Source organism: Triticum urartu, chromosome 2A, assembly GCF_056163025.1.
Source record: "Triticum urartu cultivar PI428250 chromosome 2A, HENAU_Tu73, whole genome shotgun sequence".
Lineage (NCBI taxonomy): Eukaryota > Viridiplantae > Streptophyta > Magnoliopsida > Poales > Poaceae > Triticum > Triticum urartu.
Window position 1 is genome coordinate 686,989,433 of NC_141874.1, and position 15,588 is coordinate 687,005,020.

Consider the following 15,588-nt stretch of genomic DNA (forward strand, 5'->3'; position numbering starts at 1 on the left):
GATGGGCCTAAGGCCCACCTAGTGGTGCGCCCCCCCTCTCCCCCCTTGGCCGCCCCCTAGATGGGATCTAGGGCTGGCCGCCACCCCTAGGGGTGGAAACCTAGGTGGGGGCGCAGCCCCTCCCCTCCCCCTATATATACTTGAGGTATGGGGCTGCCCAACATGCGTGATTTGCTCTCCCTGTTGGCGCAGCCCTACCTCTCTCCCTCCTCGTCTCTCGTAGTGCTTGGCGAAGCCCTGCTGGAGTCCCGCGCTCCTCCACCACCACCACGCCGTCGTGCTGCTGCTGGATGGAGTCTTCCCCAACCTCTCCTTCTCCCCTTGCTAGATCAAGGCGTAGGAGACGTCACCGGGCTGTACGTGTGTTGAACACGGAGGTGCCGTCCGTTCGGCACTAGGATCATCGGTGATTTGGATCACGACGAGTACGACTCCATCAACCCCGTTCACTTGAACGCTTCCGCTTAGCGATCTACAAGGGTATGTAGATGCACTCTCCTTCCCCTCGTTGCTAGATTACTCCATAGATTGATCTTGGTGATGCATAGAAAATTTTGAATTTCTGCTACGTTCCCCAACAGTGGCATCATGAGCTAGGTCTATGCGTAGTTTCTATGCACGAGTAGAACACAAGTTGTAGTGGGCGTCGATTTTGTCAATTTGCTTGCCATTACTAGTCTTATCTTGATTCGGCGGCATCGTGGGATGAAGCGGCCCGGACCGACCTTACACGTACTCTTACGTGAGACTGGTTCCACCGACTGACATGCACTAGTTGCATTAGGTGGCTAGCGGGTGTCTGTCTCTCCCACTTTAGTCGGATCGGATTCGATGAAAAGGGTCCTTATGAAGGGTAAATAGAAATTGGCATATCACGTTGTGGTTTTCGCGTAGGTAAGAAACGTTCTTGCTAGAAACCTATAGCAGCCACGTAAAAACTTGCAACAACAATTAGAGGACGTCTAACTTGTTTTTGTAGCATATGCCTTGTGATGTGATATTGCCAAAAGGATGTGATGAATGATATATGTGATGTATGAGATTGATCATGTTCTTGTAATAGGAATCATGACTTGCATGTCGATGAGTATGACAACCGGCAGGAGCCATAAGAGTTGTCTTTATTTATTTATGACCTGCGTGTCAACATAAACGTCATGTAATTACTTTACTTCTAAAGCGTTAGCCATAGTAGTAGAAGTAATAGATGATGAGACAACTTCAAGAAGACACGATGATAGAGATCATGATGATGGAGATCATGGTCTCATGTCGGTGACAACGATGATCATGGAGCCCCGAAGATGGAGATCGAGAGGAGCAAAATGATATTGGCCATATCATGTCACTATTTGATTGCATGTGATGTTTATCATGTTTTACATTTTATTTTCTTAGAACGACGGTAGCTTAAATAAGATGATCCCTCGTAATAATTTCAAGAAAGTGTTCCCCCTAACTGTGCACCGTTGCGAAGGTTCGTTGTTTCAAAGCACCATGTGATGATCGGGTGTGATAGATTCTAACGTTCGAATACAACGGGTGTTAGCCAGATTTACACAGCAAAAACACTTAGGTTGACTTGACGAGCCTAGCATGTACAGACATGGCCTTGGAACACGGAAGACCGAAAGGTCGAGCATGAGTCGTATAGAAGATACGATCAACATGAAGATGTTCACCAATGTTGACTAGTCCGTCTCACGTGATGATCGGACACGGCCTAGTTGACTCGGATCATGTTTCACTTAGATGACTAGAGGGATGTCTATCTGAGTGGGAGTTCATTAAATGAACTCAATTATCATGAACATAGTCTAAATTGTCTTTGCAAATATGTTGTAGATAAATAGCTCACGTTGTAGCTCCCTGTTGTTGGGTTTCGTAGTAATTTCAAAAAATTTCCTACGCACACGCAAGATCATGTGATGCATAGCAACGAGGGGGAGAGTATTGTCTACGTACCCAACGCAGACCGACTGCGGAAGCGATGACACGACGTAGAGGAAGTAGTCGTACGTCTTCACGATCCAACCGATCAAGCAACGAAACTACGGCACCTCCGAGTTCGAGCACACGTTCAGCTCGATGACGATCCCCGGACTCCGATCCAGCAAAGTGTCGGGGAATAGTTCCGTCAGCACGACGGTGTGGTGACGATCTTGATGAACTACAGCAGCAGGGCTTCGCCTAAACACCGCTACAGTATTATCGAGGTATATGGTGGCAGGGGGTACCGCACACGGCAAAGGAATAGATCACGTGGATCAACTTGTGTGTCTTTGGGGTGTCTCTACCTCAGTATATAAAGGAGCCAAGGGGGGAGGGGGCGCCGGCCAAGAGAGAGAGGCGCAGGAGGAGTCCTACTCCTTCCGGGAGTAGGACTCCCCTCCAATCCTATTCCAACTAGGATTCCCCAAGTGGGAAAGAGGGGGAAGGGTGGCCGGCCACCTCTCCTAGTCCTAATAGGACTAGGGGAAGGGGGGAGGCGCGCAGCCCTTGTGGACAGCCCTTTCACCTTTCCACTAAGGCCCATGAAGGCCCATATGGCTCCCGGGGGGTTCCGGTAACCTCCCGGTAACCCGGTAAAATCCCGATTTCACCTGGAACACTTTCGATATCCAAATATAGGCTTCCAATATATCAATCTTTACGTCTCGACCATTTCGAGACTCCTCGTCATGTCCGTGATCACATCTGGGACTCCGAACAACCTTCGGTACATCAAAATGCATAAACTCATAATATAACTGTCATCGTAACCTTAAGCGTGCGGACCCTACGGGTTCGAGAACAATGTAGACATGACCGAGACATGTCTCCAGTCAATAACCAATAGCGGGACCTGGATGCCCATATTGGCTCCTACATATTCTACGAAGATCTTTATCGGTCAGACCGCATAACAACATACGTTGTTCCCTTTGTCATCGGTATGTTACTTGCCCGAGATTCGATCGTCGGTATCCAATACCTAGTTCAATCTCGTCACCGGCAAGTCTCTTTACTCGTTCTGTAATACATCATCTCACAACTAACATATTAGTTGTAATGCTTGCAAGGCTTATGTGATGTGTATTACCGAGAGGGCCCAGAGATACCTCTCCGACAATCGGAGTGACAAATCCTAATCTCGAAATACGCCAACCCAACATCTACCTTTGGAGACACCTGTAATGCTCCTTTATAATCACCCAGTTACGTTGTGACGTTTGGTAGCACCCAAAGTGTTCTTCCGGCAAACGGGAGTTGCATAATCTCATAGTCATAGGAACATGTATAAGTCATGAAGAAAAGCAATAGCAACATACTAAACGATCGGGTGCTAAGCTAATGGAATGGGTCATGTCAATCAGATCATTCAACTAATGATGTGACCTCGTTAATCAAATAACAACTTTATTGTTCATGGTTAGGAAACATAACCATCTTTGATTAACGAGCTAGTCAAGTAGAGGCATACTAGTGACACTTTGTTTGTCTATGTATTCACACATGTATTATGTTTCCGGTTAATACAATTCTAGCATGAATAATAAACATTTATCATGATTATAAGGAAATAAATAATAACTTTATTATTGCCTCTAGGGCATATTTCCTTCAGTCTCCCACTTGCACTAGAGTCAATAATCTAGATTACACTGTAATGATTCTAACACCCATGGAGCCTTGGTGCTGATCATGTTTTGCTCGTGGAAGAGGCTTAGTCAACGGGTCTGCAACATTCAGATCCGTATGTATCTTGCAAATCTCTATGTCTCCCACCTGGACTAGATCCCGGATGGAATTGAAGCGTCTCTTGATGTGTTTGCTCCTTTTGTGAAATCTGCATTCCTTTGCCAAGGCAATTGCACCAGTATTGTCACAAAAGATTTTCATTGGACCCGATGCATTAGGTATGACACCTAGATCGGATATGAACTCCTTCATCCAGACTCCTTCGTTCGCTGCTTCCAAAGCAGCTATGTACTCCGCTTCACATGTAGATCCCGCTACGACGCTTTGTTTAGAACTGCACCAACTGACAGCTCCACCATTTAATGTAAACACGTATCCGGTTTGCGATTTAGAATCGTCCGGATCAGTGTCAAAGCTTGCATCAACGTAACCTTTTACGGTGAGCTCTTTGTCACCTCCATATACAAGAAACATATCCTTAGTCCTTTTCAGGTATTTCAGGATGTTCTTGACCGCTGTCCAGTGATCGACTCCTGGATTACTTTGGTACCTCCCTGCTAAACTTATAGCAAGGCACACATCAGGTCTGGTACACAGCATTGCATACATGATAGAGCCTATGGCTGATGCATAGGGAACATCTTTCATATTCTCTCTATCTTCTGCAGTGGTCGGGCATTGAGTCTTACTCAACTTCACACCTTGTAACACAGGCAAGAATCCTTTCTTTGCTTGATCCATTTTGAATTTCTTCAAAATCTTGTCAAGGTATGTGCTTTGTGAAAGTCCAATTAAGCGTCTTGATCTATCTCTATAGATCTTAATGCCTAATATGTAAGCAGCTTCACCGAGGTCTTTCATCGAAAAACTTTTATTCAAGTATCCCTTTATGCTATCCAGAAATTCTATATCATTTCCAATCAGCAATATGTCATCCACATGTAATATTAGAAATGCTACAGAGCTCCCACTCACTTTCTTGTAAATACAGGCTTCTCCGAAAGTCTGTATAAAACCAAATGCTTTGATCACACTATCAAAACGTTTATTCCAACTCCGAGAGGCTTGCACCAGTCCATAAATGGATCGCTGGAGCTTGCACACTTTGTTAGCTCCCTTTGGATCGACAAAACCTTCCGGTTGCATCATATACAACTCTTCTTCCAGAAATCCATTCAGGAATGCAGTTTTGACATCCATCTGCCAAATTTCATAATTATAAAATGCGGCAATTGCTAACATGATTCGGACGGACTTAAGCATCGCTACGGGTGAGAAGGTCTCATCGTAGTCAATCCCTTGAACTTGCCGAAAACCTTTTGCGACAAGTCGAGCTTTGTAGACAGTAACATTACCATCAGCGTTAGTCTTCTTCTTAAAGATCCATTTATTCTCAATTGCTTGCCGATCATTGGGTAAGTCAACCAAAGTCCATACTTTGTTCTCATACATGGATCCCATCTCAGATTTCATGGCTTCAAGCCACTTTGCGGAATCTGGGCTCACCATCGCTTCTTCATAGTTCGTAGGTTCATCATGATCTAGTAGCATGACTTCCAGAACTGGATTACCGTACCACTCTGGTGCGGATCTTACTCTGGTTGATCTACGAGGTTCAGCAGTATATTGATCTGAAGTTTCATGATCATTATCATTAGCTTCCTCACTACTTTCCAATAAGGGAGCAGGTACAGTTACCTCGTCAAGTTCTACTTTCCTCCCACTCACTTCTTTCGAGAGAAACTCCTTCTCAAGAAAGTTTCCGAATTTAGCAACAAAAGTCTTGCCTTCGGATCTGTGATAGAAGGTGTATCCAATAGTTTCCTTTGGATATCCTATGAAGACACATTTCTCCGATTTGGGTTCGAGCTTATCAGGTTGAAGCTTGTTCACATAAGCATCGTAGCCCCAAACTTTCAGAAACGACAACTTTGGTTTCTTGCCAAACCATAGTTCATAAGGCGTCGTCTCAACGGATTTTGATGGTGCCCTGTTTAACGTGAATGCGGCCGTCTCTAGAGCGTAACCCCAAAATGATAGCGGTAAATCAGTAAGAGACATCATAGATCGCACCATATCAAGTAAAGTACGATTACGACGTTCGGACACACCATTACGCTGTGGTGTTCCGGGTGGCGTGAGTTGCGAAACTATTCCACAGTTTTTCAAATGTACACCAAACTCGTAACTCAAATATTCTCCTCCACGATCAGATCGTAGAAACTTTATTTTCTTGTTACGATGATTTTCGACTTTACTCTGAAATTCTTTGAACTTTTCAAATGTCTCAGATTTATGTTTCATTAAGTAGATATACCCATATCTGCTTAAATCATCTGTGAAGTTGAGAAAATAACGATATCCGCCACGAGCCTCAATATTCATCGGACCACATACATCGGTATGTATGATTTCCAACAAATCTGTTGCTCTCTCCATAGTACCGGAGAACGGTGTTTTAGTCATCTTGCCCATGAGGCACGGTTCGCAAGTACCAAGTGATTCATAATCAAGTGGTTCCAAAAGTCCATCAGTATGGAGTTTCTTCATGCGCTTTATACCGATATGACCTAAACGACAGTGCCACAAATAAGTTGCACTTTCATTATCAACTCTGCATCTTTTGGTTTCAACATTATGAATATGTGTATTACTACTATCGAGATTCAATAAGAATAGACCACTCTTCAAGGGTGCATGACCATAAAAGGTATTACTCATATAAATAGAACAACCATTATTCTCTGATTTAAATGAGTAACCGTCTCGCATTAAACAAGATCCAGATATAATGTTCATGCTCAACGCTGGCACCAAATAACAATTATTTAGGTCTAATATTAATCCCGAAGGTAGATGTAGAGGTAGCGTGCCGACCGCGATCACATCGACTTTGGAACCGTTTCCCACGCGCATCGTCACCTCGTCCTTTGCCAATCTTCGCTTAATCCGTAGCCCCTGTTTCGAGTTGCAAATATTAGCAACAGAACCAGTATCAAATACCCAGGTGCTACTGCGAGCATTAGTAAGGTACACATCAATAACATGTATATCACATATACCTTTGTTCACCTTGCCATCCTTCTTATCCGCCAAATACTTGGGGCAGTTCCGCTTCCAGTGACCAGTCTGCTTGCAGTAAAAGCACTCAGTTTCAGGCTTAGGTCCAGACTTGGGTTTCTTCTCTTGAGCAGCAACTGGCTTGCCGTTCTTTTTGAAGTTCCCCTTCTTCTTTCCTTTGCCCTTTTTCTTGAAACTAGTGGTCTTGTTGACCATCAACACTTGATGCTCTTTCTTGATTTCTACCTCCGCAGCTTTCAGCATTGCGAAGAGCTCGGGAATAGTCTTGTTCATCCCTTGCATATTATAGTTCATCACGAAGCTCTTGTAGCTTGGTGGCAGTGATTGGAGAATTCTGTCAATGACGCAATCATCCGGAAGATTAACTCCCAATTGAATCAAGTGATTATTATACCCAGACATTTTGAGTATATGCTCACTGACAGAACTGTTTTCCTCCATCTTGCAGCTATAGAACTTATTGGAGACTTCATATCTCTCAATCCGGGCATTTGCTTGAAATATTAACTTCAACTCCTGGAACATCTCATATGCTCCATGACGTTCAAAACGTCGTTGAAGTCCCGATTCTAAGCCGTAAAGCATGGCACACTGAACTATCGAGTAGTCATCAGCTTTGCTCTGCCAGACGTTCATAACATCTGGTGTTGCTCCAGCAGCAGGCCTGGCACCCAGCGGTGCTTCCAGGACGTAATTCTTCTGTGCAGCAATGAGGATAATCCTCAAGTTACGGACCCAGTCCGTGTAATTGCTACCATCATCTTTCAACTTTGCTTTCTCAAGGAACGCATTAAAATTCAACGGAACAACAGCACGAGCCATCTATCTACAATCAACATAAACAAGCAAGATACTATCAGGTACTAAGTTCATGATAAATTTTAGTTCAATTTAATCATATTACTTAAGAACTCCCACTTAGATAGACATCCCTCTAATCCTCTAAGTGATCACGTGATCCAAATCAACTAAACCATGTCCGATCATCACGTGAGATGGAGTAGTTTCATCGGTGAACATCATTATGTTGATCATATCTACTATATGATTCACGCTCGACCTTTCGGTCTCCGTGTTCCGAGGCCATATCTGTATATGCTTGGCTCGTCAAGTATAACCTGAGTATTCCGCGTGCGCAACTGTTTTGCACCCGTTGTATTTGAATGTAGAGCCTATCACACCCGATCATCACGTGGTGTCTCAGCACGAAGAACTTTTGCAACGGTGCATACTCAGGGAGAACACTTCTTGATAATTTAGTGAGAGATCATCTTATAATGCTACCGTCAATCAAAGCAAGATAAGATGCATAAAAGATAAACATCACATGCAATCAATATAAGTGATATGATATGGCCATCATCATCTTGTGCCTGTGATCTCCATCTCCGAAGCACCGTCATGATCACCATCGTCACCGGCGCGACACCTTGATCTCCATCGTAGCATCGTTGTCGTCTCGCCAATCTTATGCTTCCACGACTATCACTACCGTTTAGTAATAAAGTAAAGCATTACATCGGGATTGCATTGCATACAATAAAGCGACAACCATATGGCTCCTGCCAGTTGCCGATAACTCGGTTACAAAACATGATCATCTCATACAATAAAATTCAGCATCATGTCTTGACCATATCACATCACAACATGCCCTGCAAAAACAAGTTAGACGTCCTCTACTTTGTTGTTGCAAGTTTTACGTGGCTGCTACGGGCTTAAGTAAGAACCAATCTCACCTACGCATCAAAACCACAACAATAGTTTGTCAAATAGACTCCGTTTTAACCTTCGCAAGGACCGGGCGTAGCCATACTTGGTTCAACTAAAGTTGGAGAGACAGTGCCCGCTAGCCACCTGTGTGCAAAGCACGTCGGGAGAACCGGTCTCGCGTAAGCGTACGCGTAATGTTGGTCCGGGTCGTCTCGTCCAACAATACCGCCGAACCAAAGTATGACATGCTGGTAGGCAGTATGACTTGTATCGTCCACAACTCACTTGTGTTCTACTCGTGCATATAACATCAACATAAATAACCTAGGCTCGGATGCCACTATTGGGTTTCGTAGTAATTTCAAAAATTTTCCTACGCACACGCAAGATCATGTGATGCATAGCAATGAGGGGGAGAGTATCGTCTACGTACCCAACGCAGACCGACTGCGGAAGCGATGACACGACGTAGAGGAGGTAGTATTACGTCTTCACGATCCAACCGATCAAGCACCGAAACTACGGCACCTCCGAGTTCGAGCACACGTTCAGCTCGATGACGATCCCCGGACGCCGATCTAGCAAAGTGTCGGGGAAGAGTTCCGTCAGCACGACGGCGTGGTGACGATCTTGATGAACTACAGCAGCAGGGCTTCGCCTAAACACCGCTACAGTATTATCGAGGTATATGGTGGCAGGGGGCACCGCACACGGCTAAGGAATAGATCACGTGGATCAACTTGTGTGTCTTTGGGGTGTCTCTACCTCAGTATATAAAGGAGCCATGGGGGGAGGGGGCGCCGGCCAAGAGAGAGAGGCGCAGGAGGAGTCCTACTCCTTCCGGGAGTAGGACTCCCCTCCAATCCTATTCCAACTAGGATTCCCCAAGTGGGAAAGAGGGGGAAGGGTGGCCGGCCACCTCTCCTAGTCCTAATAGGACTAGGGGAAGGGGGGAGGCGCGCAGCCCTTTCACCTTTCCACTAAGGCCCATGAAGGCCCATATGGCTCCCGGGGGGTTCCGGTAACCTCCCGGTAACCCGGTAAAATCCCGATTTCACCCGGAACACTTCCGATATCCAAATATAGGCTTCCAATATATCAATCTTTACGTCTCGACCATTTCGAGACTCCTCGTCATGTCCGTGATCACATCCGGGACTCCGAACAACCTTCGGTACATCAAAATGCATAAACTCATAATATAACTGTCATCGTAACCTTAAGCGTGCGGACCCTACGGGTTCGAGAACAATGTAGACATGACCGAGACATGCTCCAGTCAATAACCAATAGCAGGACCTGGATGCCCATATTGGCTCCTACATATTCTACGAAGATCTTTATCGGTCAGACCGCATAACAACATACGTTGTTCCCTTTGTCATCGGTATGTTACTTGCCCGAGATTCGATCGTCGGTATCCAATACCTAGTTCAATCTCGTCACCGGCAAGTCTCTTTACTCGTTCTGTAATACATCATCTCACAACTAACATATTAGTTGTAATGCTTGCAAGGCTTATGTGATGTGTATTACCGAGAGGGCCCAGAGATACCTCTCCGACAATCGGAGTGACAAATCCTAATCTCGAAATACGCCAACCCAACATCTACCTTTGGAGACACCTGTAATGCTCCTTTATAATCACCCAGTTACGTTGTGACGTTTGGTAGCACCCAAAGTGTTCCTCCGGCAAACGGGAGTTGCATAATCTCATAGTCATAGGAACATGTATAAGTCATGAAGAAAAGCAATAGCAACATACTAAACGATCGCGTGCTAAGCTAATGGAATGGGTCATGTCAATCAGATCATTCAACTAATGATGTGACCTCGTTAATCAAATAACAACTTTATTGTTCATGGTTAGGAAACATAACCATCTTTGATTAACGAGCTAGTCAAGTAGAGGCAGACTAGTGACACTTTGTTTGTCTATGTATTCACACATGTATTATGTTTCCGGTTAATTCAATTCTAGCATGAATAATAAACATTTATAATGATTATAAGGAAATAAATAATAACTTTATTATTGCCTCTAGGGCATATTTCCTTCACCTGTTTCAATACGTTCCTAGAGAAAGACCAAGTTGAAAGATATTGTAAGCACTGATGCGGACTAGGTCCGTAGTCCGAGGAGTGTCCTCACTGCTACATAGAAGGCTTACGTCTTTGATGCACCGCTCGATGTGCAAACCCCTACAACGTCGTCTGTGGATGTTGTGAACACCTGACAGACACATCCTGATGACTACTTGATAGTTTAGTGCACCATACTTTACGGCTTAGAATCGGGATTCCAATGACGTTTTGAACGCCATAGAACATATGAGATGTTCCAAGAGCTGAAATTGGGATTTCAGGCTCATGCCCGTGTTGAGAGGTGTGAGACCTCTGACAAGTTCTGTTGCCAACAAGATGGAGGAGAATAGCTCAGCTAGTGAGCATGTGCTCAGAATGTCTGGGTGCTACAATCACTTAAATCAAGTGGGAGTTAAACTTCCAGATAAGATAGTGATTGATAGAGTTCTCTAGCCACTATCACTAAGCTACTAGATCTTCATGATGAACTATGACATGCAAGGGATGGAGTTGATCCTGGAGCTGTTCGCGGTGCTTAAGACCGCAAAAGGTAGAAATCAAGAAGGAGCATCAAGTGTTGATGGTTTAATAAGACCACTGGTTTCAAGAAGGGCAAGGGCTAGAAGGGAAACTTCATGGATGGCAAACCAGTTGCCGCTCCAGTGAAGGAACCCAAGGTTGAACCCAAACCCGAGACTGAGTGCTTCTATTGTAAGGGGAACGGTCACTGGTAGCGGAATTGAAGGAAATATGCCCTAGAGGCAATAATAAAGTTATTATTTATTTCCTTATATCATGATAAATGTTTATTATTCATGCTAGAATTGTATTAACCGGAAACATAATACATGTGTGAATACATAGACAAACAGAGTGTCACTAGTATGCCTCTACTTGACTAGCTCGTTAATCAAAGATGGTTATGTTTCCTAACCATGGACAAAGAGTTTTTATTTGATTAACGGATCACATCATTAGGTGAATGATCTGATTGACATGACCCATTCCATTAGCTTAGCACCCGATCGTTTAGTATGTTGCTATTGCTTTCTTCATGACTTATACATGTTCCTATGACTATGAGATTATGCAAATCCCGTTTGCCGGAGGAACACTTTGTGTGCTACCAAACGTCACAATGTAACTGGGTGATTATAAAGGTGCTCTACAGGTGTCTCCAAAGGTACATGTTGGGTTGGCGTATTTCGAGATTAGGATTTGTCACTCCGATTGTCGGAGAGGTATCTCTGGGCCCTCTCGGTAATGCACATCACATAAAGCCTTGCAAGCATTGCAACTAATGAGTTAGTTGTGAGATGATGTATTACGGAATGAGTAAAGAGACTTGCCGGTAACGAGATTGAAACTAGGTATTGAGATACCGACGATCGAATCTCGGGCAAGTAACATACCGATGACAAAGGGAACGACGTATGTTGTTATGCGGTCTGACCAATAAAGATCTTCGTAGAATATGTAGGAGCCAATATGAGCATCCATGTTCCGCTGTTGGTTATTGACCGGAGACGTGTCTCGGTCATGTCTACATTGTTCTCGAACCCGTAGGGTCCGCACGCTTAAGGTTTCGATGACAGTTATATTATGAGTTTATGAGTTTTGATGTACCGAAGTTAGTTCAGAGTCCCGGATGTGATCACGGACATGACGAGGAGTATCGAAATGATCGAGACATAAAGATTGATATATTGGACGGCTATATTCGGACACCGGAAGTGTTCCGGGTGATTTCGGAGAAAACAGAGAGCCGGAGGGTTACCAGAACCCCCCCGGGAGAAGTAATGGGCCATATGGGCCTTAGTGGAGAGAGAGAGGGGCTGCCAGAGGTGGGCTGCGCGCCTCCTCCCCCTGGTCCGAATTGGACTAGGAGAGGGGGGCGGCGCCCCCCCCTTTTCCCTCTCCCTCCCCAGTTCTTTCCCCCTCCTAGTAGGAGTCCTACTCCTACTAGGAGGAGGACTCCTCCTTGGCGCGCCATAGAGGGCTGGCCGGCCTACTCCCCTAGATCCTTTATATACGGGGGTAGAGGGCACCCCTAGACACACAAGTTGATCCACGTGATCATATTCTTAGCCATGTGCGGTGCCCCCTTCCACCATAGTCCTCGATAATATTGTAGCGGTGCTTAGGCGAAGCCCTACGATGGTAGTACATCAAGATCGTCACCACGCCGTCGTGCTGACGGAACTCTTCCCCGACACTTTGCTGGATCGGAGTCCGGGGATCGTCATCGAGCTGAACGTGTGCTAGAACTCGGAGGTGCCGTAGTTTCGGCGCTTGATCGGTCGGTCCGTGGAGACGTACGACTACATCAACCAAACGCTTCCGTTGTCGATCTACAAGGGTACGTAGATCACACTCTCCCCTCTCGTTGCTATGCATCACCATGATCTTGCGTGTGCGTAGGAATTTTTTTGAAATTACTACGTTCCCCAACAGGAATTACCCCAAATGCATGGTAGATAAGAAGGCTGGCAACTTCAACAAAGTATATACGTGTTATTAATGTGTACCTCACTAGTACTCCTGGTAGCACCTGGGTATTGGATACCGGTTCAGTTACTATTATTGGTGACTTGAAGCAAAAGCTACGGACTAAATGGAGACTAGCTAAGGGCGAGGTGACGATGTGTATTGGAAGTGTTTCCAAAGTTGATGAGATCACCATCGCACGCTCCATCTGCCTTCGGGATTAGTATTGAACCTAGATAAATGTTATCAGGTGTCTACGTTGAGCATGAATATGATTAGATCATGTTCATTGCAATACGGTCATTCATTTAAGTTAGAGAATAATGGTTATTCTGTTTACATGAATGATACCTTTCATGGTCATGCACCCTATGTGAATGGTTCATTGAATCTCGGTCGTGGTAATACACATGTTCACGCAAAAGGTTTAGAGTTAATAATGATAGTACCACTTTCTCATGGCACTGCCGCTTAGGTCATATTGGCGTAAGATGCATGAAGAAACTCCATGTCGATGGATGTTTGGAGTCACTTGATTTGAATCACTTGACACATGCGAGCCATGCCTCATGGGCAGGATGACTAAGACCCCGTTTTCAGGTACAATGAAACGGGCAAGTGACTTGTTGGAAATCATGCATGCTGATGCGTGTGATCCAATGAGAATTGAAGCGTGCGGTGGATATCGCTATTTTCTCATCTTCAGTGACGATTTGGGTAGATATAGGTATATACCTAATGAAGCACAAGTCTGAAACGTTTGAAAAGTTCAAGCGATTTCAGAGTGAAGTTAAGAATCATCATAACAAACAAGATCATGTTCCTATGATCTGATCAAAAGGGGATTTTCTGAGTTTGGCAATCACTTAAGACATTGTGGAATTGTTTCGCAGTTGAAGCCACCTGGAACACCACAAGGTAATGGTGTGTTCGGACGTCGTAATCGAACCTTATGAGATATGGTGCGATCTATGATGTCTCTTACCAATCTACCTCTATTATTTTGAGGTTATGCATTAGAGACAGCTGCATTCACTTTAGATAGGACACCATATAAGTCCGTTGAGATGACGTCGTATGAACATTGGTTTGGCAAGAAACCAAAGTTGTCGTTTCTTAATGTTTGGGGCTGCGATGCTTAAGGCTTCAGCCGGAGAAGCTCGAACCCAAAGCGGACAAACACATCTTCATAGGATACCCAAAGGTGACAGTTGGGTATACCTTCTATCTCAGATCCGAGGGCAAATTGTTTGTCGCTAAGAACGGGTCCTTTCTTGAGAAAGAGTTTCTCTCGAAAGAATTGAGTGGGAGGAAGATAGAACTTGATGAGGTTGTCGAACCTTTATTTCAACCAGAGAGTGGTGCAACACAGAAAGATGTTTTCTGTGAAGCCTACATCTGTTGAATAGGAAGTTAATTATAGTGATCATGAAGCTTCGGATCAAGTTGCTATCGAACCCCGTAGGTCGACAAGGATATGTACTACTCCTAAGTTGTACGGTAATCCTATCTTGGATATCATGTTGTTAGACAACAATGAACCTACGATCTATGGAGAAGCGATGGTGGGCCCATATTCCGACAAATGGTTAGAAGCCATGAAATCCGAGATAGGATCCATATATCAGAACAAAGTATGGACTTTGGTGGACTTGCCCGATGATCAGAAAGCCATTGAGATAAATGGGTCTTTAAGAAGAAGACGGACATGGGCGGTAATGTTACCGTCTATGAAGCTCGACTTGTGGGAAAGAGTCTTTTCACAAGTTCAAGGAGTTGACTATGATGAGAATTTCTCACCCGTAGCGATGCTTAAGTCCGTCGGAATCATGTTAGCATTAGCTGTATTTTTCGATTATGAAATCTTACAGATGGATGTCAAAACAAGTTTTCTTACCAGTTTTCATAAGAAAAGTTGTATGTGATACAATAAAAGGTTTTGACGATCCTAAGAATGCTAAAAGGTATGCTAGCTCCAGCAATCCTTCTATGGACTAGAGCAGGCATCTCGGAATCGGAATATATGTTTTGATGGAGTGATCAAAGCTTTTAGGTTTATACAATGTTTGCTAGAAACTTGTATTTACAAGAAAGTGAGTGGGAGCACTACAATATTTCTGATAAGTATATGTGGATGACATATTGTTGATCTGAAATAATGTAGAATTTATGGAAAGCATAAACGGTTGTTTGAAGAGTGATTTTCAAAGGAAGACCTGGATAAAGCTGCTTACATATTGGGCATCAAGATCTATAGAAATAGATCAAGACGCCTGATGATACTTTCAAAGAACGCACACCTTGACATGTTTTTGAAAGAGTTCAAAATAGATCAGTCAAAGAAGGGGTTCTCACCTGAGTTGTAAGGTGTGAAGTTGAGTAAGACTCAAAGATTGACCACGGCAGAAGAAAGAGGAAGGACGAAGGTCGTCCCCTATGCTCTTGTCATAGGCTCTATACGGTATGCCATGCCAAGTACCACACCTAATGTGTGCCTTGCCACATGTCTGGCAAGAGGGTACAAAGGTGATCTAGGAGTAA

At 44.3% G+C, this 15,588-nt stretch overlaps 1 pseudogene; it reads right to left on the bottom strand.

The window, feature by feature from the left end:
• Positions 1 to 15,588, bottom strand: part of LOC125537891 (putative kinase CHARK) — a 45,343-nt pseudogene that overhangs the window by 14,139 nt on the left and 15,616 nt on the right.